Source organism: Polypterus senegalus, chromosome 3, assembly GCF_016835505.1.
Source record: "Polypterus senegalus isolate Bchr_013 chromosome 3, ASM1683550v1, whole genome shotgun sequence".
Taxonomy (NCBI): Eukaryota; Metazoa; Chordata; class Cladistia; order Polypteriformes; family Polypteridae; genus Polypterus; species Polypterus senegalus.
Genome location: NC_053156.1, coordinates 45,261,636 through 45,286,056, shown reverse-complemented (window position 1 = coordinate 45,286,056; position 24,421 = coordinate 45,261,636). Strand labels below are relative to the sequence as shown.

At 38.9% G+C, this 24,421-nt stretch overlaps 1 protein-coding gene across 2 annotated transcripts in view; it reads left to right on the top strand.

The window, feature by feature from the left end:
• Positions 1 to 24,421, top strand: part of LOC120525093 (guanine nucleotide-binding protein G(I)/G(S)/G(T) subunit beta-2) — a 190,385-nt gene that overhangs the window by 29,842 nt on the left and 136,122 nt on the right. Inside the window, exon 1 of one of the 2 annotated variants that reach the window (XM_039747093.1) lies at positions 9,637 to 10,121. The exons of the other annotated variant lie outside the window; for it this stretch is intronic. The gene's annotated coding sequence lies outside the window, so the exon portion shown is untranslated. Of the gene's footprint in view, positions 1 to 9,636; positions 10,122 to 24,421 lie in introns of those variants that run through there. 2 annotated transcript variants of the gene reach the window in all.

Sequence of the window (24,421 nt, the reverse complement as noted above, 5' to 3'; positions counted from 1 at the left end):
GTCATTTTGCTTGACTTCTCACTCTATACAACTCCAAGCAACTGACACGCAGGTAAACAGACTTGAGCTGAGAAAACTGTGTGGGTTGGGGGATGTGATAGCAGGCTGCTTGCTGCTTATCAACACATTTAAAGGACAAAAGATACCGACGGAGAGGTTCGAAGCGTTTTGAGGTGGGACGTATCTACAAGTTTTTTCGTAGACTCTGGTAATTCTAGTGTTAATCCCTGGCATTCCCCTAATCGTGACGGACATGTCCCTTTCAATTCAAGAGATTACAGTTCCCGGTGAAGCTTTGCTTTGCGGTGTCAATTAACAATGCCCAGGGACAGACACTGAAGTTGGCGGGAGTTTATCTTAGCTCACCATGCTTCTCTTATAGTCAGCTTTACGTTGCTTTCTCCCGAGTTAGTTCCCCAACAAACCTACATGTCCTCGCCCCGATTAACAGAACCAAAAATATTGTATATCAAGAGGCCCTCAGATAGGTAAATTATCAATATAAATAGTTTTTAATGCAAATTACATTTTTTTAAAATTGACTTTTAAAGTTTGTCCTGTTTCACTACTACGCAGGCAGAGCTGCGGGGAACAGCTAGTATTTGTAGAAAAGCACTTAGTTGCATAATAATTCTGACTAGCCAACCCGCGGCGTACCATACGCCGCATAATCAGGCCGGTTTTTTATTGAATTTTAAGCACAGGGAGAAAATTAACATTTGAAACACCGGTAATGTAATAAATCAGCAAGAAAAGCAACATTGTAACAATGCACGGAACGAACCAACACACAATCGTCCGTGACTGAAAACCGGCGGATCGTCCTCGCGCCTTCTGCTGCCAGACGGAGGGATGGGGGTTCACGGCACGGAGAGTGGAACGGGAGGAGAGAAGGACGTCCATTCAGCTCCGTCCGTCATGCTAGTCTGCTGATTTCTCGTTCAGTATGTACTGCCCGGTCACGTGCCCACCTCCAACTTGTCACTTGTGTCGTCGTCTTTACACAGTCCAGATGCACATGTGACTGACGTGGACTTTTTATTGCTCTGTGCGGTTTTGGCCGCTTTTCTATATATAATCCACCAAGACACCTGACCACGGTAGTAGCGAGGTGGGAGGGGGTGCGAAAGTGCAGGAGCATCTAAGAAGATGCACGCTTGTCGCGACGCAACCAGTGGGAGCGCCAGGACCGATCCGGGTAGACGGCCGCCTTTGTGCGAATGTGGTTTCGCCGCCCTACGTACCTATTTTCTATTATGATATGACGGATATTACTATTACATGTACTACTTCAAACAGGATTATGACGGTGTTAGGGTTAGAGTCGGGATGTATAAATAAAATTTAATTTCAAACGATTAATTTCAAATCAAACCAGCCTAGATTAGAAAGCCGGTTTATTTAATCGTTCTAAGCGACATGCAGCTCTGCACACAGTGACAGTCAATTCAGAGATCGCCGCAGCTCCGCTGTCTTTGCCGCTTCTCTTGACTCGCAATCCCGTTGAGGAACGTCGCGTCTCACATGAAATCTATCGCCTTGCGCGACCAACTATGAAATATGCAAGTTGAACGTTGACTAAGGGACTACACACATTTAGAGAGCGTGCGTAAACACATGGTAAGCAATGGAACCGTTCAGACAGAGCGCGCGATGAGCCGGCGACCATCAAAGGCTTTTCGCCCTCGCTCGAGCAAATCGCTATGTATGTGGAGTCCCTAATAGGCATCAACGCATCGACTACAATACACACCACTTTGTCAAACTTTGCTCACTGCAAACGCCGCGCTGCTATAGTCGCCGGCGCTCAGACTTTAAAATTCAAAGGCGGACAGCCGCCGGTCGCAGCGTCGCCGGCTGCTGCACGCTCCTCAACGCCGCCTTTGAGTTTGGCCCACGCGCGGGCACGTTTTTGCCCGTCGCCAGGATCGGCCCTGGGGAGCGTATGAGTTGCACTTAGTGGGAATTCCACGGTTTGCAGCCCGAATGGGGCTCAACGGCTTACCCACGCCGGGTAGACACACGGTCAATGTCATGTATAATTATTTATTGAATGCTAAACACTTCTGGAAAGACACCGTTGTCTAAAAAGGGAGGGTTTGAGGATACAACAGAAAGTGAATGAAAAGATGGAACTGTAGACTTTTCATTGCTCTGTGCGGTTTCGATGCCTTTCTATATATAATCCACCAAGACACCTGACCACGGTAGTAGCGAGGTGGGAGGGGGGTGTGAACAAAGTGCAGGAGCATCTAAGAAGACGCATGTTTGTCGCGGATCGAATGGCTGTATGTAGCGTGTAAAACAGTTTGCCATGGAGCACGTGGTGGAGCGTCGTAACGAAAACTTAGTTTTAAAGACTGCTCACTTCATTGTGTTTTAACCTCAGTTGTAAAGGATTGTTTTAAGGATCCCATGGGATACCCTCGAAACCGTTTGACACGCTGCACCATAGAGTCCGGACGTATTCATGTAATCAGCGTATTGTTGAGCAGACTGTATAATAATGCCTCTGTGACTAAGAACAACGGACACCACGTCACTGAAGTTATCCCAATGTTGGCAAACAAAGCTAAGAGCCATGTCACGAAGTTTGAGAGCAACAGTTTCATCAATGACATTTCTTCAAAAAAAACCCGACTGACAGAAACAAACAATTACCTGAAGCAGGAATTTCCATAACATTGAAAGAATTGTTGTTTCCATGAAATACATTTGAAGCGGCAGCCATGGAGGGCAAAAGAATAGTCAACGTGGCTCACAGCTGAGTTTGGACCGGAGCACAGACCAAAGCGAGTGAGTATGTGTTTGATGAGCTGTTTGATTTGGCGGGCAGTGGTTTGATGTGCGTTCCTGAGCACGTGGGAGGAGGGGTAGAATTTCTGGGCGGGGCTTCGTTGTTCCTTTCGCATGGTTTTTCATGGTGTCGAAACCAAAAGAATAATGAAAAGTCAACGTGGCTTAGACGCGTGCATGTGGACTCCTAGCAAAGACGAAAGAGGCTAACTGGGTGGTCGGTGAGTTTTTGCGTCCGGGCACATGGGCAGGCAGTGTGAATGCCTAGAGAGCGAGGGACGCGGGCCGGTGAAAAAGGAGTGTTGGTGGGTAGGAAAACGTCTTCCGTGTTCCTGCAGGAGCATCTAAGAAGATGCATGTTTGTCGCGGATGCGAATCTGTATGTAGTGTGTAAAACAGTTTGCTATAGTGCAAGCGGTCATGCGTTGTAACCAAAAATTCGGTTTTTAAAGACTGCTTACTTCATTGTGTTTTAACGTCAGTTGTAAAGGATTGTTTTAAAGATCCCATGAGATACCCCTCACCTGCTGCATATGGCGATTCACCTCCGCGAGAAACACGCCTCTATGAACAGTCAACGTAGCTCGGAGGTGCATGACATTAACCTGCCCTGCACCGCATGTGGCCTCCTCGACAGACGAATATAAATGACGCCACTTTTTCTGTGTCCTCGCGTCCGACTTGGTGGGCGTGGCCCTGCGAGTTGTCGCCGTATCCAATGGAGTTGGTGGGCGTGGCTCCTTCCTTCGTGCGCCATAGGTGTCTCACTTGTCGGCGGCTTAGTGAATCCACGCCCCTTCCGGCGTGCTTTTCATGGTTGTCTTGCCTTAGTGAATTATATATATAGATACTGAGGGCAATTGTCTTATGAAATTTCCCAGATGAGGCCAGGTATTTTTTTATATACAGTATATAATATGTGTGTATGTATTTATAAATATTTTAACCACCAGTTTTCATCTCAACTGAGTAAAAGTCAGGGATAAAAAATAAATAAATACAAAATGCAAAAAATATTTCAGCTTTATCAGAATACTGTAAGCAAAGTAAGCAGTCGTCGTAATAGCAAATACAAATTACAAATTAAGTAGTGTATACATTTGGTTTTCTTTCAGAGAAGACTTTCATATAAGTCAGTGGTACCTAGAGTGTTAAAGATGGAGGACGAATTTGTGCAATTTAAATACAGTGGCTCAAGTGCAGTCAACAGTCACTTGTTAGCGTAATTACAGGTTACAGTTAATATGTTTATTTTACTACTGGTATCTAATGTGAAAAATACTAAAATTCAAAACCATTGTTGGTGGATTTTTGCTTTAAAGCTCTATATTTTAACCAGTAATTTTTAAACTATCTTTAAAGTGTCAATGATTCTTTATAGACAGGTAGACTGATACAGCAGAAATGGAGCACATCACTGGCTGTTCAGTGTTTAAAGGCTCTCTAGTTTGACTTTATAATGAATTTAAAAGAGAGGCGTATGTAAAATAGTGGTCAGTAAAGGATGGGCTTTTGAGAAACTCGGTTTGAAAAAAGTGTCAAATCAGAGATTGAGAAAGAGAGAAGGAGAAGGGGATTGCAATGAGCAAACGGGACAGAAGCAGAGCAGAACAGAACAACACTGATGTTAAAGGATATGTCAGTTTTTTAAAATGTCCTGGGGTACACTGTAGCTGCAGGCTTTTGTTATAACCAGTTTCACATTCAGTGATTCATTTTTACCTCTAATCGATCTTTGTTTAAGAAACTAATCTTTTTTTTCCTTCCACATTCAGAGAAATACAGCTGTCTTAGATTTACATTTATAGAAAATTTTAAAATCTCTTGCGTTTTTTTGCTATAGTTTTATGTGCGTCTTTTTTTTGTAGTTTTCCTACTAATTTCATCTATATGGATTACACCCTTAAATGTAATGTAACAATTTAAAATAAACGGCACACTAAGGTAGGTGGGAGTCCATTAAAAGCAGATGTTGGTTGCAATGAAAACCTGCAGGAACAGTGAGCCTGTATCTAGGGTTCAGCTTGAGGATCATTATATTAGATGGTGAACTTCTGATTACTTTGTCACTTAATTTGTTTATTGGCAGCTGGTTAAGAAAACAAGAAGCAATTAAAAATGTAAATGCAGTTGTTTAAGAGTAAACCAACCAATGTAGGGCTTGAAATTCTTAAACAAGTGAGTTCATTAAAATGAAGCACAAAAATATTGCATAAACAATAACTGGGTTTGAATTAAGAAATTGGGTTGCTACAAAAACCTGCAGCCATTGCAGCCCATCAAGACCATATTAAAAGTACCCAGTGTAATTTGTGGCCCAGCATGTTTACTACCATTAACATACAACTTAAAAGGAAAAAAAAAAAAAAAGAAAAATCAGAATGCAGAATAATATTGAAAACGGTCAAGGACTTGTGCGTAAGGTTTTCCTTTTTTCTTTAATAAAACTCTTACTGGTGGTTCTTCAGTTGTGTTGGGTCATTGTGAATCTAATCCACTTTCCCACATACAGCAAAGTTAATGAAATATTAGTTATCATTGATAAGAAACCAGAATTGTATGGTTTAAGATCTCTTCCTCATGGATTGAAGTGCATTGTATAGTGTGGATTTTGGGGAGCAACCTGATTAATATAAATAAATACATATACAACAGTTGAAATATTTGAGAAATTTACATGTCACTTTGCTCAAAGTCAAAAAGTGATACCCTGTGGACCACTTGACTCATGCTCATGGATCAAAGGTGATCTGCAGACCAATCTTTCTGATTGTGACACGAAACTAAACTCCATAGTAGCTCTTTAATCATACTTATTACTAAAACTGAAATGAATAGATATAAAAATGCCTTTGTGAAATAAAAACTAAATTAAAACTAAAAATACACAATGAAGGAAAACTAAACTGAATTTCCAAGTAAAGTCAAAAAAATTTCGAAATAAAAACTAATATAAAAAGACAAAACTATAATAACCTTTCTAGGAGAAACACCTACATCTGTAGAATTACCTTTTTTTTATCAAGACTGTTACCTTAAACTGATGTCCGTAATTCAAATTTTAAATTTATAATTTATTTTAAACAGTTTTAGGGTGGTGTGTTCATTGAAATAGAAATTTAGGAAGCTTTTAATGTGCATGTCTAGTCACTTCATGTTCTTGTCTGTTGAACCATTTCTCTCATTTTTATATATTTTGATTATTTTGCTTACCACCCAACCATCAGACCCACTTAATCCAGTTCAAAGTCTTGGGGGACAAAGAATGGGCTCTAGAGTCATCATTTTTCCACTGTTTGTTTATTACTGTTAATTAGACTAGGTTTGCTTTTAAAAATTACCTAGCCAACCCGCAGCGTACCATACGCCGCATAATCAGGCCGGTTTTTTAATGATTTTTAAGCACAGGGAGAAAATTAACATTTGAAAAATCGGTAATGTAATCAGCAAGAAAAGCAACATTGTAACAATGCAGGGAACGAACCAACACACAATCGTCTGAAGTGACTGAAAACTGGCGCACTGTCCTCGTGCCTTCTCCTGCCAGACGGAGGGATGGGGGTGCACGGCGCGGAGTGTGGAATGGTAGGAAAGGAGAATGACCGTGAGAATACAACAGTAAGCGAATGAAAAGATGGAACTCTGGAGAGAGCAAAATACAACACAATAGTGAACCCACGGCATAACAAATGCCGCATAACTATTTAATGATGGTTGAACACTTCTGGAAAGATACAGTTGTCTAAAAAGGGAGGGTTTGAGGATACAACAGAATGAGAATGAAAAGATGGAACTTTTCATTGCTCTGTGCGGTTTTGGCTGCCTTTCTATATATAATCCACCAAGACACCAGATCACGGTAGTAGCAAGGTGGGAGGGGGGTGTGAACAAAGTTCAGGAGCATCTAAGAAGATGCATGTTTGTTGCTGAAGCGAATTGCTGCATGTAGCGTGTAAAACTGTTTGCTATGGTGCACGCAGGCGTGCGTCGTAATCGAAAACTCTTTTTTTTGCCTACTTCATTGTGTTTTAACCTCAGTTGTAAAGGAATGTTTTAAGGACCCCATGGAATACCCCTCGGTTTTGGCTGCTTTTCTATATATAATACACCAAGATACCCGACCACGGTAGGAGGGGGGTGTACACAAAGGGTAGGGATGTAATGAGTGGGAGTGTATGAGTCACATATAGTGGGAATTCCACGGCTTGCAGCCCGAATGGGGTTCAACGGCTTACCCATGCCTGTCTGCGCTGGGTAGACACACGGTCAATGTCATGCATAATTATTTATTGAATGCTAAACACTTCTGGAAAGACACGGATGTCTAAAACGGGTTGGTGTGAGAATACAACAGTAAGTGAATGAAAAGATGGAACTCTGGAGAGAGCAAAATACAACACAATAGTGAACCCGTGGCATAACAAACGCCGCGTGGCTCAGACGTGCATGTGGACTCTTACCGCAGACGAAAGGGACTAACTGGGTGGTCGGTGAGTTTTTGCGTCCGGGCAAATGGGCAGGCAGTGTGAATGCCTAGAGAGTGAGGGTAGACACCGGCCAGTGAAAAAGGAGTGTTGGTGGGCAGGAAAACGTGTTCCTGCAGGAGCATCTAAGAAGACGCATGTTTGTCGCAGATGTGAATAGCTGTATGTAGCGTGTAAAACAGTTTGCTATGGTGCACGCGGTCATGCATCATAACCGAAAAGTTGTTTTTTAAAGACTGCTTACTTCATTGTGCTTCAACCTCAGTTGTAAAGGATTGTTTTAAGGATCCCATGGGATACCCTTCGCAAACCGTTTCACACACTGCATATGGCGATTCACCTCCACGAGAAACATGCCTCTATGAACAGTCAATGCACATGACATTAACCTGACCTGCACTGCATGTGGCCTCTACGACAGACGAATATAAATTACGCCATTTTTTCTGTGTCGCGCGTCCGAGTTGGTGGGCGCGGCCCTGCGAGTTGTTGTCGTATCCATTGGTCTTGGAGTTGGTGGGCGTGGCTCTTTCTTGCGTGCGCCATAGGTGTCTCACTTGTCGGCAGCTTAGTAAATCCACGCCTCTTCCGGCGTGCTTTCCATGGTTGTCTTGCCTTAGTGAATTATATATATAGATTCTGAAAAAGTCTTGTGTTTTTTTTTAAAAAGTGGCAGATATTTGTCTTTCTTACAAAAGCGAACCATACGAACTGAACCTTTCAGAATATTGATCTGGAGGCAGTTAAAGACCAGTAAATTAAATAGTCAAAAAGTCAGATTTTTCAAGATACAACTTCAGTACATTTCTATCTTGGAATTATTCCCTTATTTCAGACTCATGTTCATTAAATGTAAGTATCCATCCATCCATTTTCTAACCCGCTGAATCTGAACACAGAGTCACGGGGGTCTGCTGGAGCTAATCCCAGCCAACACAGGGCACAAGGCAGGAATCAATCCCGGGCAGGGTGCCAACCCACCGCAGGACACACACAAACACCAAGCACACACTAGGGCCAATTTAGAATCGCCAGTCCACCTAACCTGCATGTCTTTGGACTGTGGGAGGAAACCCACGCAGACACGGAGAGAACATGCAAACTCCACGCAGGGAAGACACGGGAAGCGAACCCGGGTCTCCTAACTGCGAGGCAGCAGCACTACCACTGCGCCATCATGCCGCCCGCTAAATGTAAGTAGTCCAATCTAAGAAAGGAATAACATATATTTATGTTATGACTAATGGAAGGAAGATACCTGAAATAGTACAGCATATAAACTGCCAAAATAAATCATAATGGACAAAAAGTGCTTCCTCCATGTGTTCATTTTTTTTTTAATATTGTATACTCAGATTGTAAAATATACTCATTGTGCATTTATGTGTGTGTCTTCTACCAAGCAACTTTTGCTTTATTTACCATTTTTTATATTGTTTGCCAGTTAGTATTCAGTTTTAAATTCTGCCATGTGCATCTAAATTAGCGTTGGTTCCTATGCCCGTGAACAAAATGAGTGCTCAAAAAAAAAAAAAAATTTGCAGAGGGGCTATTTGGGTGGGTTGGAATGGGGTTGTTGAATGTGTTAAGTGCTTGGGACTGGTGACTGGTCAGAGGCTTTGGGAGGAAATCCGGCAAATGTATTTATATCTGCATAATCAACATTTTCTTTTCATTAATTCCGTTCAATAATTTGCTTTGAATACGGGAGGTCTCAACATACAAGGCGCTGCCTGTATAAAAAGACTGACGTGTGTGTGTTGTGTTTAATTAATATCATTATATAATAGATATTGTTAGTGTGATATTATCAAGTGTATTTTTATTAACAAATACAGAGCGAGACGGGGCGCATTTAACCAGCCATATTTTAGATACATAATAACAAAAAAGGCATTGATGCATCCCCCTAACTGTAAAGATCAACCCCTCCGCCCCGGAAAAACATTCTTCATTAATTGCAAATCACTGCCATATTCTGAAATATTTTATAGCTTTCGAAACCTTGTTCATGATGAAAGGTGGAGATTTTTTCAAAGGAAACGAGAAGCAGTCGACAAGGAGGCAAGCGGCCAGATCCCTTGGGCCACGTGATTTCTTTTGGCCTAGTCTACAGGCCAACTGGCGTGTTCCACTTGTAAGAAACGCAAAGGGGATTCCGTTTTTGTAACCAATTTAATTAAGAAGTACTCATTGATATCAGAATTATTTGCATTTTGTCCAAGAATAATTCATTACATTTATATTATGTATTTCTTTTTTTTTGCAGTACGGTTAAATATAAGCTTTATTTTTTCTAGTGCTCTGATTCTGCAAATGGTAGTAAACGGGGTTGTTTCGGTAATGGTACGGGCGCTTAGTCAATGGGTGTGGTGCGAAGACGAGGAGTGAAGCTTTAGAGAATTAATGACTTGCGAGGAATTAATGGATGTTAACTGTGCCTTTTGTGAAAATATTGTTTTTGTAATGCCGCTGCCTTGAAAATTTTCTTATTATATTTATCTTTGTATGCGACAAAACACATTTGAAGAGGACCGTACGCAGCCAAAAAGATACATTCATATTCCTGCATTACATTAGTTCCCCTTTTTCTAAAACAAGAGGGTATATTTTTTTTTCCTTCCTATTGGATTGTATACCCCTCCCCCTCTTTTTCGCTTGAGAAACGTCTATGAAAACAGAAAGCTGCGGAGCCGATTCGGGGACCCTTGCGGAGGAGAGGTGCTGGGCTTCTGAACCGAAGGTACAAAGCGGGAAAACACCAAGGAACTTCTTTTCCAAATAATTTGTAACCAGCTGGACTAATCTATATTATCGGACCGACAGACGCCTTCAACAGCGGTAGGTTATAACACCACTTGTATTCCTTGCGAAGGCCTCGAATGTGATCCATGGTGAAATCAACGTGAGTGAGTGGGCTTCCGTTGTTTTTACGTAGTGGCGGTTTCTATTTGATTGCTTGTAATAGTTAACACATATGTGTATATGTACCTGTGTAAAGCCTTAAAGTTGTGGCACTTGGCGTGCTTTCTGTTACAAGTCTTCGTTGGTTTTAACCTACATGCTGAGCAGCTGTTATGATTTGTGTCCTTAGCCCAGAGCTTATAAAGATATGCGGGTAGGCGTTATTATAGTTGTAATAAGGGGGTTTGCTACTTAAGTAATTTGTGAACACCATGTGCTTTTATGCATGTAACGATGAGTGTGTGTGTGTAATGTTATAGTGGGCGTTTTTGCTCACTCAGCAGATGTTTATTAATGTTATTTTACTGGGAAGGAAGGTAATTTTCTTCCACGGCTCTTTTTAGTAATCCAGACGGTCGTTTTTAGAATGGATGACCATGGTAACAGCAGTGCAGTCATTTATATACCCGGCGAATTACTGGCCTCATCCATTGTTGGTTTCTGCATTGCCTTAGTTGATACCGATATAAGCTCTCACCTCAGTTACTTGAAAATGCTTAACATGTTCCCGAATTGAATGGTGGGTACAGATTACAAACCGGTGTTTAGTAATCGAATTCTCAAGATCACACGCACATACCCTTTAGTTTCTTCGCACTGTAACTAACCAACGTATATGACCGATGAATAGTGATCTTTTTTCTTAAGCAAAAATTAGTAATTCGTGGGTTATTCAGCTACTACTATATAATGATTCAGCCCTTGGATAATGCTCCTGCAAACGTCTGTTTGTTTTGTTTACACTTGTTTACAGGGACAATGTGAAACAACGAAAAGTATCAATTTAATGGCTGATCTCTGGCCTTGCACATTTTGGCTAGATGCCCGTCAAATTGTGTTCCTCCAAATCCCTCTGACATTGGTCATCATTGATAGTAGTAGCGCGTTGTGTGAAGTAAGTGACTTTGTGATTCCTACAAATACAGATCTGTAGTGGTGTTTTTGTTTTCAGCTTATACTTTTGCCTTTTTAGAAATATTCTGCATTCATTTAATAAAACATCTGTATCTATATATTAAACCGACTTTAAGTTTAGTCAACAAGTAATTTGTTTTGGCCTACCCAAATGTCAGTTGACACTGTATTTGTAATAAATGCTTATTTTAAAAATTTGGCCCTTAATTCAGACTTTTCCTTTTTCATTATGCCTCATCAGGAATAATGAAAAGCCTATTCTCTAGTCCATTAGCTAAGGAGTTCAAGTAGGCATGTTTAACTCATCTTCTATGCAGATATGAATTAAGAACTAAGATAAACTGGTTTGCGTTCACTTACTTTAATTAAACTTGTTGGAAGAAGGTGGAAGTAGGCAGGGTTAATCTTTTCTTCCTGTTTTGACATTGTTTGACCCAGCCTTTATAATAACTACAATATGGGTACACATTCATTTCAGGATGCAAATATCTTTGAAACATATTTCACCGCTCATTGCAGTACTTTTGCGAGGAGTATGAAGTCTCTCCCCCCTATTCTGTTCATTTTTAGGATCAGTTAATGTAATTTTATTCTTGCGGCAATTGCAAAATTGCACAAATAATGAAATCTGTTATCTTGTAGGTGTTATCTAAAAATAACAGTTAAACTTGTTTGAAGTTCCCTGAAAAGATTTTTATATTTTTGACATCCTATCCAATTACAGTGGAACCTTGGACTAATTTCCCCCATAGGTTTATATGTAAATACAAATAATCCTTTCCAGACCGTACAAACTGTATGTAAATATACATATTTTTTAAAGACTTTTAAGCACAATAATATTGTTATACCATAGAATGCACAGTGTAATAGTAGACTAAATGTAAAAACATTGAATAACACTAAGTAAACCTTTAACAGAGAAAAACTAACATTGCAAGAATTCACGCTACAGCCTTATGACAGCTCGCTGTAAACACATTTTTTTTAATGAGTTTTAAGCACAGGGGAAAAAAATGAAAATTTGAAAAATCCTTAATTTATACAAAAACTAACCATAAACAACCAAGAAAACTAACCTTGCAGCAAATCGCCATGAATCTTCCTGGCTTTCTCGCACTACATTGCCTTGCTTACGCTATTCCCTGCAAGTTGCTCCTCGTTCAACCACACTAGAAACAGTTTTTCCACCTCTTTCCACTTGAGGCCTCTACTTGGTTAACACTGTAACTCCTTTTGCAACATCAGCTGCTTTAATGGCCTCTTTTCTGCTTTAGTTGAAATCGTAGATTTTGACTTCTTGTACTCTGTGGCAAGATCAGTAACATACTTTTCAATTTCTTTCTTTAATTCGATTTCAATTTTCTTCGAAAATTTTCTTTTCACCAAAACTACCACTCTTCACTTGCTTAGAGGCCGTGGTTAATTGCAAAATTAATGCAAAAGCACATGAAATAGAGCACAAAGAGTTCACAGCGAATGCACGCATGTCTGGCAGAGAACAATGTACAGGGAGAGACTGAACACGTGCGGAAATCATCGGCGCGTACGAACCGGAAGGGAAACTGGCTTGTTCATCACCCGAGTGTGTGGTTGGATACAGATGCAAAAGTTTGTCGAACTTTTTGGTCGTAACCAGATTTGTACGTGTTCCGAGACGTTTGTGACCCGAGTTTCCACTGTTTGTTGGAGTGGCTTTAAAGGTTTTATTTTCTGTTTTGTTTTGTCCCATGTAAAGCTATGGTTAATCAAGTATTACCTGTTGTCTGGTAACAAGTTTGCAAGTAAACTGTACATTGACATTCGCTTTCTGGATTTAACATGGTTTCCAGCCAGTAATGATGCAACTTAAAAATTCATTTCATTATCATATATTTAAACTGTTCCTTACTTCAAAGTGAAAAGATGTATACAAAATGTTTGAACAGTGATCACGACATTATATTATTTAACAATTGTTAAGCGTGTGGTGCATGCTCCAGGTTTGCTGTTATGCTTTTCTGGATGTTGTTTACAGAGGTAATGAGTAGTTAACTACAGCCTAACAAATTAGGTTAAAGAACAAATATATAGTTTTTGGGTGGAGTGCAGCAATTTGTGTAAGAATTAGATAAACCAATGAATAACAAGTTAAAATGTTAATATGGAATGGAAAAGGCAGTTAAATGCCCAAGATATTGCATAGCCTTGTGATAGTGTCCTGTTTCACAAACTTTCATATAAGTGCTGCACAGCTCTTATTCAACACTATTCCACCTTCTTCAGAATTTGAAGAAATCCATGTTATGTTGCCAGAGTTCATTATACAGTGTCTGCATCACCCTTGGCCAGGACAGTAGTTTGCTTATCTGTTTTTTAGGGGACCTGTAAGCATGAGGGTTGGTGTTTAGTTCTGGGTGTGAGACATATACTGTAACTAAGCTCAATCCTGCTTACATTTTGACCATGTTGCTGGACCTGCACTTTCATTTATCAGACTCTTCAGATTTCACAGCCCTTGTCTATTTATCTGTTTGTTTCTGGGTCCAAAAAGTTTCCATTTTCTATGCCTGTTAAGAGTTGTGGACTTTTCAGAAAGGTGAAAGTGAGTGCATTAGAGATGTTATATTTACTGCACTGTGGTCTTAGTGGGGCCATAGCTACTTCCACTTATGTTAGGCTGGGTACCAGCTATACAAGAATAACCACTGGATGCACTGCATTTGTAAAAACCTAAATTTGTTTAAACTTAATTTTCCTGCAACTTTGTTTTCAGAGTTTCTGCTCTTAACCTTTGTTTGACTTTCTTCTCATGGTGTTCTGAGCAGTTATATTACGTCTGCCTAGGCTTGTGCAAATGAATAACTTCATTTGCTGTTAATAATTGATTATTTACAGATGGGACCACATAATTAAACATGTTGTAAATACAATGTTTATGTTTGGCACAATATCCCAATTGTATCTGGATAGGCTGTATGTACATTGTACACATATTGCATTTATACTAGAAACTTTAAATGCATCCTCAGCAGGTAGATTGAACCCCATTACCTTTTCTCTTGCAGAATGCAAATTAGCAATCGGACAACTTCTTTCTTTGGGGGAATTCAACATGATGAGTGTGCCAGAGATTTGCATGTTTATGAATTTTTAGTAATAATAAAAGACCTACAGAAAGAGCTGACATCAGTATATTATTACGAGAACATGAGCAGCAAGGATGTTCTATATTGGTACAGTACAGGTTTCATCAAAGCTGCAAGTGTGCTGCAATCTTGTCTGGATGCATCAATAAAGACTGGTTGGATAAAATTCTTGTATTGTTCAGTGACTGCACTTACTACCCAGTGTCTGTATGCATTTCTCTGTTTGTGGAAGGGTGCAGCCGCTGATGAGAAGAGAAAAATGCAATTTTAAAAGTGTATACCTGTCAGAAAAACATGTTGCACTTGCATTACATTATCTTGCCCCTGGTGCAGACTATAAAATTGTGTGCGATCTGTCAGTAAGCCAGTTCTTTCAGAGCTCTGGGATCAAATGAGATACAAGAGACGTATGTCAAACTTACATGAACATTAGAACAATCTAGACGACTCATCCCAGCAAAGCATTCCAGTCCTATCCACTTGTTTCTTCCAAAAAAACATCAAGTCAAGTTTTGAAAGTCCCTAAAGTCTTAGTCTATCACACTACTTGGTAGCTTATTCCAAGTGTCTATAGTTCTTTGTGTAAAGAAAAACTTCCTAATGTTTGTGTGAAATTTTACCCTTAAGTTTCCAACTGTGTCCCAGTGTTCTTGATGAATTCATTTTAAAATGCCTCGATCCACTGTACTAATTCCCTTCATAATTTTAAACACTTCAATTATATGTCCTCTACTTTTGCTTAAACTGATAAGGCTCAGCTCTTTTAATTGGTCCTCTTAATTCATCCCCTGTAGCCCTGGAACCAGCCAGTTGCTCTTCTGTGGACCTTTTCTAGCACTATAACATTTTTATAGCCTGGAGACCAAAACTGCACACAGTACTCCAGATGAGATGTCACCAGGGAGTTGGGGAAGTGGCTTTGAAAGGAGATTGGGGTTTTCTCAGTGCAATGGCGCAGTCTTAGGCCGGGTTTATACTTCACGCGATGCATGCTGCAGCGGACGCTCCTGTTACGCATGTGTTTTATTGTTTATACTTGTGTGTGTACTTTATGTAAATCTGGAGGAATCCAGCAGGTGGTAGTGTGAGATATTTTCATGGTGAGAACAGGTTCGGTTTCTCTGTGTTGTGAATTGCCTAGAACACCCATTAATTTCCGATGACACCTTATCGCAATGTGTCCATTCCAGCAAGCATTGGGCACGAGACAGAAACAATCCCTGGACGGGGCCTCAGCTCATCGCAAGGTGAATACAAGCACGCACATACACTAAAGTCATTTTAGCGGCACCAAATCTGCATATCTTTGGAAGGAAACTGGAACTCGGTGTGGAAACCCAGCAGAAAAACATGTAAACTCCAAGCAGGGAATACCAGCGACGTGACTACCTGCGAGACAGCAAGGGTACTGCTCCGCCACCGTGTCACCCCCATGTGTGTAATTATTAACAGTATTCATTATTTAAACGAAATTAATGATCTGTAGAATGTAACATACATACTTTAATGCATTTCATCATGAAAGTGATATCAAGTGTAAATCTAAAGATTCGAAGTTTGCAGAGTGTTGGAATATCGTACATTTAATGTGTTCTGTGTGGTGATCTATTGCTGCTTGCCGCTGCTGTCCGGTCAGGAGGAAGTCCAAGAAGATCGTTGCAATTAAAAAATGGGATAACGTTTATGACGGTCTGCTTTAATGATAAAGTAAACCACGAGGTTAAAGTAGGCATTTCGAGATTAAAGCCGAAATTTCCACTTTAATCACAAAATACACATTGTCACCATGTCCTTAATTTTTTTTTCTCAGTGGCTCAAATACAGCACTGTACATTATGTTGCTTTTGTGAAGTTGCAAGAAAAGACGTCACAAAAGATGGCATGTGAGAGTTTTAAAATGTATCAAGTCATTATGATCGAGAATATGCGACGTTTGCATATAAAAGCACCACAAATGCATCCATATGTTGGCATTTTGCTTCACCACATCGAACCATTCATCAAACATCAAAGCGCATACAGGATCGATAATTCTGCATAGAGGATTTCTGTCACATGTAGATAGTAGACAGAGACTCTGATGTCACATTCCAACTTTTATCACATTGCGCCCCCCCGACTTTTTCCTGGTACTGCAACTCGTGCATTTGTTGCGTTAATTTCTGAGGACCTGCTCAAAGGACGCGTCAAATGAACGCTGGGAACACGTGGCAGCCATGATGTGTCCGCGTTCTGAGCGTGAAGTATAAATGAGCCCTTAGGGTCACATATCCTCATCTCTGCCACAGAAGATTACAAGGTTTAGTATATTGTTGTTATATGGATTATTACAACTGCAAAGGATAACACTTTTACTAATAAGCTATTTTTAGTTTGCAGTTTGGGATGAGTGGAAGACTCACATTTGTGGCCTAGGAGGAAAAAAGTGTAAAGCAAACAGTTTATATTAATGCTTATTCACATAAATATATATAAAACTAATAAGGTATGTTATGTGTATGTCAAAGTGCCCTGCCTATATTTTGTAGTTTTTCTAAATCTAAAAGGACTCGTGAGATGAGATTTTAGTGCTGGCACTAACTTCATTGGCTAGGCTTACATCATTTGCTGGACAGCATACGCAGAAAGGACTGTACAAGTTCCTCATTTGTGAAACTTTTCCAACCATATTCCTGCTTAATCAACAAATAATTTGGCTAAATCTTTTGGCTCAACACATTAATTTGCTTTGAAGCCAAAGAGTTGCCAAATCATTGGTTTCTTCTTAGCCACCAATTGTCCAGATGTGATTTGTATATTAAATGAAGTACTTTCATGCCTTCTTACAGGGCATTGATATTAACAATGAGGGAAACCCTGTGGCCAAATTGAAAATTACAAAAATTACAGAACAGCATCATTGTTGAGTGTAGAGCATCACCATTTCTAAGTATGCCGAAAATATCTTCAGCTGATGGTGTTTGTGGATGATTGAATGACCTGAGAAAATTGCACCTTGCCCAGCCCTAGATCTGCCAGTTGATATCTAAATTCTTTTTGAGTCTTAACAGGTGGCTGAATGTCAGTGTAATGGAAGCAGTTTGGAGTGTTACAAATATAGTTTCACAGCTTGTTTGCAATGAATTGTATGAGATGATCCATTTTCTTCTACAATGGTTCTGTGTGGCTTTATAACTGATGTACAGAAACAGAAGACAAAGAGAGGTCTGGAGTACCTCAAAGGTAAACCTGTATATTATGAATATAAAAAAGGCATAAAAAAAAGTGCTGTACACTCTAAAATTGAGTCTTGCTGAGATTAGTTGAACTGCCCAAAATGACGGTGGTTCTTATTTTGATGCTTTGTGGGAGGAAGAGGCAGGTCCAGGTGGTGTGACCCCAGAAGTAACATCTTAGGTGGACATGCATCAGTCTTCCTTTATGCCAAGGCTATTACAGAGTGACTCCTCATGTCTTGGCAGAGAATGACAATCGTATAAGCCCTTAAGCTGTTCGCCAAGCGCCCACGTTTAACACTGACAATTTTGATTTTATAGAATATTAAAACATTTTTGACAAGTACTGGCTGTTTAGCCCAACAAGCTTGCTAATCTATTTCAGTTACTCCACAATAAAATTGAGTTGAGATTTGAGGGTAGTTTATTAACCATGCATCTGTGGTTCTGTTTGAAGAATAAAACATTCTAATGTTTAGAGAGATTTGCCTTTACTTTTGAAGTTGCAGTAGTGATCTGCTTTAGTAATTCCCATACATAATTTTAAACACTTCCATCATGTCAACTCTTGATCTCTTTCAGTCTTTCTTCATTAGTCCTTGTGTCGGCCTAGATGCTGTTTTCTGGACTTTCTCTTAATACCGTTATTTTGAAAAAAATTTTTGTAAGTGCGTAATTTGCAGACTGTTTTCCTGCATTAGAGTTTTTCCACCATCTTAAGCAGACTTATAATTAACTTTTAATAGGTTAACTGTTTAATGGTTACTCGGCAGTCTATTTAGTATGAAATTACAAATGCATTTCTTTTCAGTTGAACGGATTTCAGAATTCTTGAACCTGATTAACAAAAACACAAATGTTGAGGTGGTTATAATAAGTGTTCATTATGTTATATCTATTAATTAAATCATGGGTTTAAGATTACTGAACTCCATATGATAGGAATAAACAGAAGCCCACATATTAATATTGCCAATGCTGGACGTGCAAGTGTGAAGCCAAAATTGTATTCTGTTTTCCATTAAAAGAAGGTAATTGGGTTGTTGGCTAGTACAAGGTAATCTGAGTTTATTTATTAGGTGGTACATAATGTGTTTGCTTTGAAATTAACACAGCACAATAATTACTAACCAATGTCTTTCCTTTCAGTTTGTGCTTTGTTTGAAGCTATTCTGATTTCTTAGATACAGCCTTACTTAAATAGGATTTATTACATTTAAAGTTGTTACCTTATAATATGGAAATCCCTTCCGGTTGAGGTGTTTCTTTCTTTTTGGCTGCAGGGGCAATACAACCAACATTGGCAACACTTGGTTTACTGCTTATCTTTCACTAAAAGTAGACTTGAAAAACTGATAACTATTAACTACTAGCAAAGGATCTTCGGGCACAAATGTGGACATTTATAAATATGATCCTATAAAAGTTATTACTGGAGAATGGAATAAAATGCCCGAGGTATATTGTTTCACAATGGAATGATGTGCAATTTTACTCTTTGTATTGAATCAGAAAGTGCACTTGACATAATTTCTGTAGGCATACAACATCAGATATGTTTCTTTGTCAGACCTTCCCTATTTCATAAACCCTTTGCACAAAGAAACCGTATATTTTTAAGAAGCCCATTAAGCTTTTGCTTAGTAGTTGGACAATGGATAGACCAGTGAAGCATGTAAGCTATTGGCAGTGGAACTCCGCTGGATCTAAAACAAAAGATATAAGGAAGTTGTAACCTCTTAATACATTGTGTTCACGAGCATCTTGTTTTCAAAAATCTATGGAAAGCTAAACCAAGGGTTATGCTTGATTTTGAAAGCTTTTGTCTCATTTACAGTAAACATTTGAGCTTTCTAAAGTTTTAATATTTACATTTATTAATGCAGAGTTTTCATAGGAGCAAAGTTGTTTAGGTAGGCAGCACTCATCATCGTTGAAGGATGTTAAGAGTAAATGAGCAATTGGAAGTTGGCTTTCCTTCATGAATGATTTTTCCAAGCAGTATCCATAGGTTGTGTAGGTAATACTGGCGCAACATTTTCAATGTTGACCATGAATTATGCAAATGATTTTACAATTTTTTTTTATTCAGAAAGTGACAGATTAAATTTCAAGGTATTTTTCATGTTGTGTGAGCTGTCACTGAAAGTAAATATACATGTTTGGCTACTTATTTGAGAAATTACAGTATTTATACTCACTTTTTATTTTAAACGACACTTCAGAAACAAAATGGTACATTTAATCAGACAAGATTTTCTACATAGTGCTAATCTTAAAGAGCACTTGATTTATTTTAAACAAATCTTCCATCCCCAACTCGGCTGGGTCGTTTTGCCAACAGTGTCCACAATCTCTGTTAATTTAAATTAAAACTATTTTTGTAAGAGGTAAAGATTTCACTTTGTGACCTTACAAAGTTTTGAATTCTGCATAGTTGATCGGTGGTTGCAGTGATGAATCTGAACTAAGGAGAAGTTCAGTGCACATAGTCCTAATTTTGTATGCTGTCCATGGTCTGTAAATCTATAAAGATTATTAATTCCTACAGAAATTTAATTTTGATATTCTTTATTTGGTAGGTGCCTTTAGTCAGAGGATATTTTGTACCCTTGAAGGATTATACAATACAATTTAAAAAGGACAGTTTATGACATTCTTCACTTCAGTTTATACCATGTTAATTTACTGACTGCTGTGTGATCCTTGTTTTGCAGTTTCTGCTTGTGTGTGAAATCCTCAGTGTTCATTGCTACTTAAAACCTTGCAATGCGTCATAGTAAGCAAAACAAAACATACAGAGGAAGGACATACCTGAAAATGCTTCAATTTTCAAATCAATTAACCAAGTTCCAGAACTCACCATGCCATGTATGCACTTTCTAATTTGTTCTTAAGTGAAGCATTATTTAAACAGGGTGCAGGGGGTAAATGTATAAAAAAAATCAGTATTTATACATTTTAAGTTATCCTTTATTATATTATGCATCAGTATTTACTAATAAACATATTACAATTTGAAATATTGTCTATTACTTTTTAAGAACTGATATGGAATGGGAAGAATGCATTTTGTCGCTTCTTGCTTGTAGGTTAAGTGCTTGACTCAGTTCTAATGATCAGGATGCTGGTAGTCTATGTACAGTTGATATATTAAACTGGGGTTATCAAACTCGGATCTCGGAGGACTGCAATGATTTGTGGGTTTTTATTTTAGCTTTAATCTTGGTTAATAACAAATTACTGCTGCTCATAGAACATTCTTTTTGTCTTAATATTAATTGAGTGTGTTTTCAATATTCAGAGCCTTTGTGTGTTTTTTGTTTTTTCTTTCCCCTTTACCAGTAGCCAAAAAAATGCCAAGCAATCCAACAGAGGACCCACTAACTCAGAGGTCTCCAGTATTCCTGGAGGGCAACCATTTTGTCACTAACCAATTTCTTAATTCAAATTGTGGTACTTGTAAAATAAGTTATTCAATTCTATGGCTTTTTAGTGCTGTCAATTCTACCACACCAAACTATTGATTTTTATTTTGTACGCCACAGCAGGTCAACATTTCTTAGATCTTTCTTTTTTTTTTTTCTTTTTGATTATTTTGTTGAAACATTCAAAAATTGTTTGATGAGCACAGATGCAAATAGGTTCAGTTTAGGTGTTCGTCTGTAGCCTAATGGCTGCTGGTTAAGAAAAAAGTGAAGTAGTTCTGAATCTTAAAATGCAAATCATCTGTTACAACCCTGTATTAAACATATTTCAGTCTTAAAAGTATAAATGATCTAGAAGTATGCTTTGTAACTTTGCTAAGGGTCTTTCCATGTCAAATCAACAGATTTTTCTAGAAATGCACGCTTTAGCTTCAAAAAATTCTGAAAAAATACCAGATGTACCCATGTTACCCAGGAGGTACCATGTAAAATTATTTTGATGGTCAACACTGCTTTATTTTTTTAATCAGTTTCACAAGACCATATCTCAACTAAAGTACCTATCAGGCTCAAATTTTGCATACTGGTGCCTTTACAGTTATAGTACATATCTAAATCAAAATGTTTGGTCAAGATGATATCATATGGTAAGAGCAGACCTTCAAAAATGGGGAAAAAATACTTTGTGACTTTTGCTTTGCCATGTTTAAGCTTTCAGAAAACATACTTCTAAACCATACAGCCTGCTGAAATGTTTTTGATGTTTCCAAACAGTGCATCCGGAAAGTATTCACAGCGCATCACTTTTTCTACATTATTATGTTACAACCTTGTTCCAAAATGGATTAAATTAATTTTTTTCCTCAGAGTTCTACACACAACACCCCATAATGACAATGTGAAAAAGTTTACTTGAGGTTTTTGCAAATTTATTAAAAATAAAAAAACTGAGAAATCACATGTACCGTAGATCCTGTTATATAAGCCGAGAATTTCGTCCTAGATTTTTGGCTTGGAGTTTGGGGGTTGGTTTATACAACGAGTATCATTTCAGGTTCAAGATTTCCAGCGCAATGCCGGTTTTGCCGATGAATACGGAAGTAAATAATGACGAAACCACAGAGCCATCTTTCAGATGAAGTAGTAACTTTGCATGCTGGTACTTTAAATTAAATAAAGAATTTATTCAAAAAAGTGTTTTAGTAGTTGATTTTATTAATAAAATTTATAATAAATTATCGGGAAGTTTAAAATAAAATTTTTTGTTTTGATTTACGATCAACATCTTGCGTTATGACCCGAATGCGGTCACGTGTATCCACTTGCACGATTGTAAACAAACAACCGAGAGCGTTAGTAGCGTCAGTCGGAGCCCAGATACATGTGTTTGTGGGTGTAATTTCGGTCATTGCAGTAATTTACTTATCTATACTAATAAAAGGCAAAGCCCTCACTCACTCACTCACTCACTCACTGACTCATCACTAATTCTCCAACTTCCCGTGTGGGTGGAAGGCTGAAATTTGGCAGGTTCATTCCTTACAGCTTCCTTACAAAAGTTGGGCAGGTTTTATATCGAAATTCTACGCGTAATGGTCATAACTGGAAGCAGTTTTTCTCCATTTACTGTAATGGAGATGAGCTTCAACGCCGTGGGCGGAGTTTCGTGTGACATCATCACGCCTCCCACGTAATCACGCAGTACATAGAAAACCAGGAAGACCTCAAAAAGCGCTGAAGAAAACATGCATTATATAATTGAGAAGGCAGCGAAACAATAAGAAGCGAAGCGAGTGACATATACAACCATATTCATGAGTTCTGCTACTGAAACAAAGCACGATGTAAACCTACACTTTAAATTAAGTTCATAGACAGGCTGCGCTGGCGCTTGTAATTTAGTGCCTGCCCATATAAGGCCGTCCGTCAGCGCAATCCAATAGCAAACTGCCACGGGTAAATATTCACGGGTGAAGGACTGTGCTTATGGAGAGGAAGATGAGATGGTCAGGGTGGTGTTTGACACAAACTCAGCGAAACTGCGAGAGAAAGTTTTAAGTGCCAGGACTAAGGTAACATTAAATACAGCCATGGACATAGCACGAGATGGCACCAGCACAGCTGGGAACCTTCGATGCATGTACACCGAGTGGCTCACGTGAACTGACGCAGTGCACAGATAAAAGGCAACAGTTCCAAAGAGCGCTGAACAAAAACCGAATTACACAATTGAAAAGGCAGCAAAAATATGAAGCGCCTCATACATACAAGCATATTCATAAATCCAACTACTGCGGAAACAAAGCACACGTTGGAAAAAGTCAATGTCCCGCTAAAGGAAGACAGTGTAAAAACCCGTGCATGCAGTGTGTCAGGTCTCAGATAAAGAAGAAGACGAGCTGTTTATTGATGCAGTAAGAAACGAATCGATGAATGAAACCTGTCATCTTTACAACGATTGACAAACACGGAATGTAACTTGAACACAACACATCCTACAAATACGAACCTGATTGAAAGAAATAATGATAATCAAATCCTTGATGACAGCAACACTCAGTAACACTCACAAAACAAATACTGTATATTGACAGTCATGTTACGCTATTTTTAAAATGTTCCCTTTTCTTTTCTAGCTTTTTAACACACTACTTCTCGCATGATACGCTGGTATATATATATGTATATATATATAACCCGATCTACATACTCGAATAATGGATACTTTATTCGCCATCAATGATTGTTTTGGTAAAGCCATACTCAGTGTATTCATTAGATGAACGGTAAAAAGTAAGGGCAGGGGAGGATGACTTATTGAGGCATGCAGGCTGTAGTGCGCCAACTCTATCTGAATTGCGATCACATTTGAAAAAATATATCTTTTCAAGTTCTATTTAGTCCATATGTGTCAAACTCAAGGGCAGGGCCACATCCGCCCGGCGTAATTATATCCGCCCGCGAGATCATTTTATATACTGTATTATTGTTATTAAAGCCCGGTATATGAAGCGCTGGTAACACAATAAACTACAGATCCCATAATGCAGCGCTTCAGCTGCCTTGCCGAACAGTTACCGTTAATCAAGTCTACCTTAAGATGCTGCAAGTTATTGCGAAGCTAGCTCACACGATGCTGAAGAGAAAAGTTGATTCTGAAAATAGAGCCTTTAAAACCGATGGGAGGCTGAGTATATGTTTACTGAACCCGTGTGTCTCATTTGTGGAGCTAATGTGGCTGTAATTACAGAATTTAATCTAAGACGGCACTATAAAACAAAACATCAGGGTAACCTGAAAGACCTGAATGCAATGCAGAAGATACAGAAAGCAGAAGAATTAAATAAGAATCTGACACTTCAGCGGACGTTTTACCGTGCACAATCACAAAGTGATTTCAATTGAGCTGCTTTTATGGGAGACACAACCACCTTGCCCCACTTTCCCTGTTACCAAGTAATGTTAAACCAAGTCGTCACTACGGTGTTCCC